The sequence below is a fragment of the Gossypium hirsutum genome, chromosome D12 (assembly GCF_007990345.1).
Source record: "Gossypium hirsutum isolate 1008001.06 chromosome D12, Gossypium_hirsutum_v2.1, whole genome shotgun sequence".
NCBI classification, from domain to species: domain Eukaryota; kingdom Viridiplantae; phylum Streptophyta; class Magnoliopsida; order Malvales; family Malvaceae; genus Gossypium; species Gossypium hirsutum.
The window spans coordinates 50,783,029-50,790,586 of NC_053448.1; positions in this window are offsets into that span (position 1 = coordinate 50,783,029).

A 7,558-nucleotide genomic window follows, 5' to 3' on the forward strand; every position below is an offset into this window, starting at 1 on the left:
GAGTTTGTATTGACATTATTTTCTAAACTAACATTCATTTGTTGTCAAAAGTAACTTGCAAAAGAATTGGGATAAAACATAAAAAAAATTTAGGGTAAACTATACCAATTGTCCCTAAGCTCTGTTTAAAATTACATTTGGGTCACCCAACTTTCAAAAGTTACATAATAATCACTAATGATATCGAATTGTTACATTTTGGTCATTTGTTCGTTAACTACCTTAAAAGGATGACATGACACGTTAATTTAAATAGTTAATTACTAATTTAGCCCTTAAACTATTGGTAAATTTTTATTTTGATACTTTTAAAAAAATTAACCATAATTCTACCAAAAATTTAAAAAATCTTAAAATTTATAGTCAAAATATTTTTAAAAAGTATTAAAACTATTTTTAAAAAATCCACTATCGATTTTATTTTTTGTTATCTTTTTTTTCTTAAGAAATCAAAGTCAAATTTTCATTAAGACAAAATCAAACCCAAATTTATTAAAGCCAAAACTTACATTCAAACAAGCTCTTTTTTGGTGAATCATTGTGTTTTTGTTTTTACTTTTGAAAAACTGTGCTCTTTTTCAATAATAGGAAAACAATTCCATGGAAGTCGAGATGGGACCATTACCTTAGAAACTTATCTTATGGAAGTCGGGTTCCAAGGCGACGGTGATTTAGTCTAAGCAGAAGTCTCAATTGACGACCATTATGCGGTCACGAATTGGAGTATAACTGGGGGCCAGTAGACGATCGTTATGCAGTCACGAGTTCAAGCTCTTCGGATACCCTAAGATATGTCTTATAAATACCATACATAAGTATAAGGGCTTAATCATAGGGAAAAATTGAGAGGTTTCCTGGTATAATAAGCTTATTCATTTTTCCCATCTTCACCAAAGACACTGTGTCTTCTACCTCCAAGACTGATTCGAGGCACTAAGGCTCTCATGGGGGAGCAGCTGTGACGGTGGAGTGGAGTAAAGGTGAAGCACCCTTTGAGGTGACAACAATTTTCATAATTAAACAACTCATTAACAACTACAATTGTTGTAACAACCTTTTTTTAGTGAAATCGGAACATTGGTTTCGGGACCACAAATCTGAGTCCGTAAGAAAAATTATTTTAAATTTATTTTATGGTCTACCATATAATAGGAATATTGTATAAAAATTTTGTTAAGAAAATTTTACCAATTACATGATTAATTGATAAAAGGACCAAATTGCATAAAATACAAAAGTTGAATTCTAGTAGCTAAAAGGATCAAATAGCTATGGAATTCAAAATTGGAGGTCCTTATATGGCAAGTAGACCATTAAGAGGAGTTAATAGATAAGTTTGATGATTCATCCATGGAAAATTAGAAAAATAAAAGGATAAAATTGGAAAGATGAAAAATAAAGATGATAAATAATAAAATAAAGAAAATATCATCACTTTATCATCATATTTCCCAAATAAAATATGGAAACCCTAGCCATGGAGAATTGAAGAAAGAGAAAACTTATTTGGCCTAATTAGGTGAGTATTCAAGTCCCGTTTTTAGTAATTTTTATATTTCCGAGATCATAATAACTTAATCTAGCTATCTCGGGGATTAATTTGTAAAGTTTTCAAAGTAATAGGGTTTTTCCATGGATGAATATGCATGAATTATGAAATTTATGGTAGAAAATGAAAGGTTGTTGATAGATAAACAACTTTTGTAAAGTGAATTTTGATAAAATTGTGATTTAAGGACTAAATTATAAATATGTAAAATTCATGGGAAAATTCTGAATTTTATGAATTACTTGGGCTGCAAATGTTACATGTAAAAATCGGTTAGGCTTGGAATAAGGATTAAATTGCATGAATTTCATTTTCTGAGCCTAGGGACGAAATCATCATTAATTAAAAGTATAGGAGAAAAATGGTAATTCTTTCTAGGATGTGAATTGAATTGAATTGACTATGAATTGTATTAAATTGAGTTAAATTTACTCGTATAGATCTGGATAGACAAAATACGGAATTAGATCGAGGAAAAGAGAAAGTGTCGGATTAGTAGACAACAAATCAACGAACACTTGTCAAGATAAGTTCGTGTAACTAAATTGTATATTTATATGTTTAAATTGAATGTTATATATGTGAATTGTGTCAATGTCATGTATATGAAATTGATCACAGATCCGACAATGTTTGGAAAATATTAAGTCCCGTTTAAAATAAATGAGATCCAATGGATACAAGGTTCCCAAATTGGTTGTGGTCCTGCATATGTTGTGGACACACCATAGCTCAAAAGAGAATCCCGATATTAGCCCTCTCAAGCTTCCCGTTATATAGTTCTTGCGAGCTTCCCGTTAATAGCTCTTCGGAGAATCCCGATCAGTTGTGATTCTGCATGTGTTGTGGGCACACCGCAACTTTTATGAGCATCCTGTTATATGGCACTTCGTGAGCTTCCCAATTAAAGGCTCTTTGTGAGCTTCCCGATATGACTTGCTTGAACTTCCCGATATATGGCTATCCAGAGCTTCCCGTTAATGACTTTTCGGAGCTACCCGTTATTGGCTCTTATGAGCTTCCTGATTATGGCTCTTATGAGCTTCCCGTAATACAGCCCGGATAAGCTTCCCGTTACATGGCTCATATGAGCTTCCTGTTATATGGCTCGAGAGAAGGCTTCTTGTTTATGTGCTCGTATGAGTATTCCCAAATATGAATTGACGAAGTATAGACTTGTACACTTTATGTGTACTACTCGGGTATCCATCGATATTTTAAATGACTCAACGGGTAAAACCCTATGAGAAAATAAATGAATTCAAAGTGAATTGTTACTTGTATATACATGAATTACATGGAAATTTGGTATTGATGAGCTCATACACGATTCTTGAAATCCATGTGAAGTAAATGACTAACATGTTTGATGAAGTTGTGTGTTTTAGGATATTAGCCAAATTGCTTGAATGCATATTATATGTTTATTTTAATGAAAATGAAAGGTAAGTTAATTTCCTATTATACGAACTTGCTAAGCATTAAATACTTACCTTGTTTATTTCCTATGTTTTATAGTATTCGGAAGCTCGTAAAGGTTGGACGCGGGTCGGAGCAACATCACACTATCCTTCAGCTCGTTTTGGTATAAATAACAATTTTTTTTTTGGATATAATGACACGTATAGGTTAAATTGGCCAAATGATGGCATATAAATATTTAGTTGAAACTAGCCATTGGTATGGCTTGTGTTTGGTATATTTTGATATGTAAATATATGGCCTAAACATGTTTGATGTGTGTGTTTGAAATGGTTAAATGGTGGAAAGTTTATAGACCTATTGATGATTGGTTTGAGATAGCATAATTGGTAAAATATGCCTATATGCACATATGTGTATTTGGTAAGTTTGAACACTTGAACATATGTGATAATATGTCATGCATAAGACTTAGTTTTGGCCTGGTTTTAATGTCTTGAATTGGTTGGTGAATGTATTAAAGTGTTGATGTAGGTGGAAGACAAATTGGGTGAGAAATGTGGCCTTGGAAAAAGCCTATTTTCATCCACACAGGCGTGTGTCTCAGCCGTGTGTGACACACGGCCTAGCACATGGGTGTGTGTCTTGGCCGTGTGTCCCCTGTATCTTAAAATTTCAAAACAAAATGCTTAGGATTTTCCACAAGACCTGGCACACAGGCGTATGGCTTGGTCGTGTGACCCCTGCACCTACACACAACCTAGCATACGGGCGTGTGACTTAGCTGTGTGACCCAAGTTGAAGAGTTACACAAGTATAGACACAGCCATGTGCCCTATTTTGAATGGGCACACGGCCTGAGACACGGGTGTGCTCACACAGCCTGACCACACGGGTGTGTGTCCCCTACGCCGAGGAAAAATTTTGAAATTTTGCAAAAAATTCTCTGAGTACCCAGTTTAGTCCCAACTTGTTTCTAATGTATGTTTTGGGCCTCGAGGGTTCATTTAAGGGACTTATTGAATAATTTTTTACATGATTGTTAAATAATCTGAAATGTCTGTATTTGATATGTATATTCCAGTAATACTCCGTAACATTGTTCCGACAATGGATATAGGTTAGGGTGTTATATTTATTGGTATCAGAGCTACAGTTTATCCGATTCTAGGACTAACGTAGCATGTACGAGTCTAGCTATACATGCCATTATATAATCTGTGAAAGTATAATATCTCCTGACCATGTTAAACATGTTTTTCATATAGTAATGTCATCCAACTAAGTTGAATCTGAAGAAGCTGAGAGCAATGCTCAAGCTTTAGTACAAAGAGCAGCCTCAAGTAATAGAAGGCCCGTATCTGAGGACCAAGGAGAAGAGGCTAAAGAAGCCTTATTCCAAATGATGAACGAGTGGTTTACAGAGTTTGTAAGAAAAAACTCGGCTGTACAACAACCTCCACCCCCTTCTGTTTCTCAACCGGTTCTTGATATGCCACAAGGTAGAGAACTTGTTAGAACTGGTAAGCCTCCTGTTGGTAAAATTCGTAAATATAGGTGTAACACTCCTAACACTTATCCATTGCCGGATTGAGGTTACAAGGTATTACCTAACATAATAATTTACCATCAACCTATATAATTAAAAATAAACTTGTTGTTAACATTTTAAAACTAATTATAACCTAAAATCATATAACTAAGGTCAAACATAACATATACAATTTGCACATATCTATATATATACCATTAATCAATTCGCAAATCCATATATCAAAATCATTACAAATTAATTAATGTATATGCGGACATTATAAAACTCTTAAGCCATAGTATGGTTGTATCTTCATGACATTCACCAAAAATATATACATATATATATCCTTAACAATTTCAAGCTTTTGTCGATTATACCATTATACCAATTAAGACATTATGCATGCTTCTTAATACAAAATAAATTTCAACCTAAATCTCAAATTCACGTACATCTTCAAATCGATCATATTCAAATATACTCCATAATAATTACTATATTCCCAATTACCGAATTATCTTATTACAATATCATAATTAACCTAAGCATAAATTAATCAAACATATACAACTTGAATAACAATTTTTAAGACTAAACAGCCCAAGTTTGACAGCATATAAAATACTTATATATTTTACATATACAAGGCACCACTCAGCATATAAATTACAGCCTAAAACATACAACTTTATAAATTTTATTTCATATAAAATCATATATCATACCATTCAAAATGAATCAAGTACAAAGCCGTATAAGTATAATTACAAAAATCATATTATTCAAATTGTTAACAAAAGCATAAAGATTATATATAACTAGTATGAATGTGCCATTATTAACAACTTGAACGCAAACATGAAAATGGATTATTTTCGTATGGCTACTTAAATTCATGATTTAAACTAATCAAAATTACAAGCAACCTAAAACACATTTAATTTAATATCATTTAATCCATGAACCATGCACATTCGAATATATAACATTTATTTATTTATTTATTAGCCAAAACATTAAACCAAATCCATTTGTATCACATTGTATTATCTATCACAAGCTCCTACCATAGCCGAATACACATGGCCTACAATATCAATTTAAATTATTTTAATCAAAGCTTAAGTACTGAATATAAATTATTTTCTATCTATCCCAACCAAACCTGTTTAATACCAAAGCCAATTCACATCATACATGTATATCATACTTATTATTACCTAACCTCACATACATTATAATTTGCATTCGACCATTAATTCATTCCATAACTAAAATAACTCATCACTCCATGCATACAATGATACTTATTCTAAACATTTAACCGAATACAATATATACATATATCTAAGTTATAATCATCACCCTACTTACCATTACTTATCTTTATACATTTACCAAATATACTTACACCATTTACTTTAATGTCGAAAACTCATAAATAAAACCTTACCAAATGCATATATGTACTTTACCTTATAAGTACTATCCATTTAAAATTTGAATGATGATCAAAACATCCTCAAACCATAATTCAACCAAAAACCTAACATAGATAATATCTTAAGCCATTTTTGCATAGCTTTAATATATACATTTTCAAATTTTAAGTTAAAACCAAGGCTAACCTTTACATGCCATAGTTCCAAAAAAAAAAAAAGAATTCAACTATAATATACCATAATTAGTCGATAGTGTCCTTTACTGACGAATCTCCGAGCTCGTAACGACTTCAAAATCTATAAAACAAAGGTAAACAAATACAATCACACAGTAAGCTATTTAAAGCTTAGTAAGTGAAAAGCATATATATATATTTTTCTCACTATCATTAATACAACCAATTTACCAAGCTAACTAAACCAAATAAATAAATTTATACATATAGCATATGTAAGTCAAATATTTAACTACTAGAATACAAGTATATTCATCATATAACATCTTACAATTATGATAATAGGCCAAAATCACTCATAATTTTCAAACATATTTACACATTATACATTTACTAAATAATCTTGAATCATCAATTTAATATAAAACTTACCTTAATTTCTTAACATGGTATAAATACATACCTGAACTTTTAAATTTGTTTTCATATTCGTTCTTAAATTAACGTTGCTTGTTGAGCTGTTCGGAATTGAAAAGGATATGCAAATAGTCGGAAAGCTCGTACAATGCCAACGTCCCAGACGTGGTATTACATGTATTTACAAATTGATGCCACTATCCCAGACAGGGTCTTACACGTAAACACAAGTCGATGCCAACGTCCCAGACGTGGTCTTACATGAAATCACATATCAAAAATCCTATCTATTCCTAGGGCTCGTACGGGGCTTCCGGATACTGAACCTAATCAAATCAAACTAAAAAATACATCTTTCTAGCTTAATCATATTCGGCCATCATCGAATAAAATTCATAAAAAATTTCATTTATTATGTAACCTATGTATATAATCAAATTTAACAACATTTATATGCTTACAGACTTACCTCGGATATCGTTGACACAGTCGACTACTCGACTACTTTCGACTTCCCCCGATCTAATTCTATTTTCTTCATTTCTCGATTTAAACATATTAAAAATTAACTCTTTTATTCAATAAACCATTTAATTTAATCCAAAAACACATAAATAGGCAAATTACTATTTTGCCCCTAACATTTTACAGTTTTGCAATTTAGTCCCTGTTGCATAAAACACAAAATATAGAAAATTTACATACTATGCTTCGGCCGAATATCACCCTAGTCCATAAAAATCCATATATTTCATTTATTTCACATTTTAGTCCCTCAAAAATTTATTTTCACAATTTAGCCCTAATTACTCAAATTCACCAAAATTTCAAATATAAAACATGTTAATCTTTCACATATCTTTAATATTTCATCATCAAACAACAAAAATCACAAGCTATCATCAATGTCAAAGCACAAAATCATCATCAAATTAAAAAATTAAGACATGGGCTTTGAAGATAAATTAGCAACGATCTCAAAAACATAAAAATTATCAAAAACCGAAGTAAAACA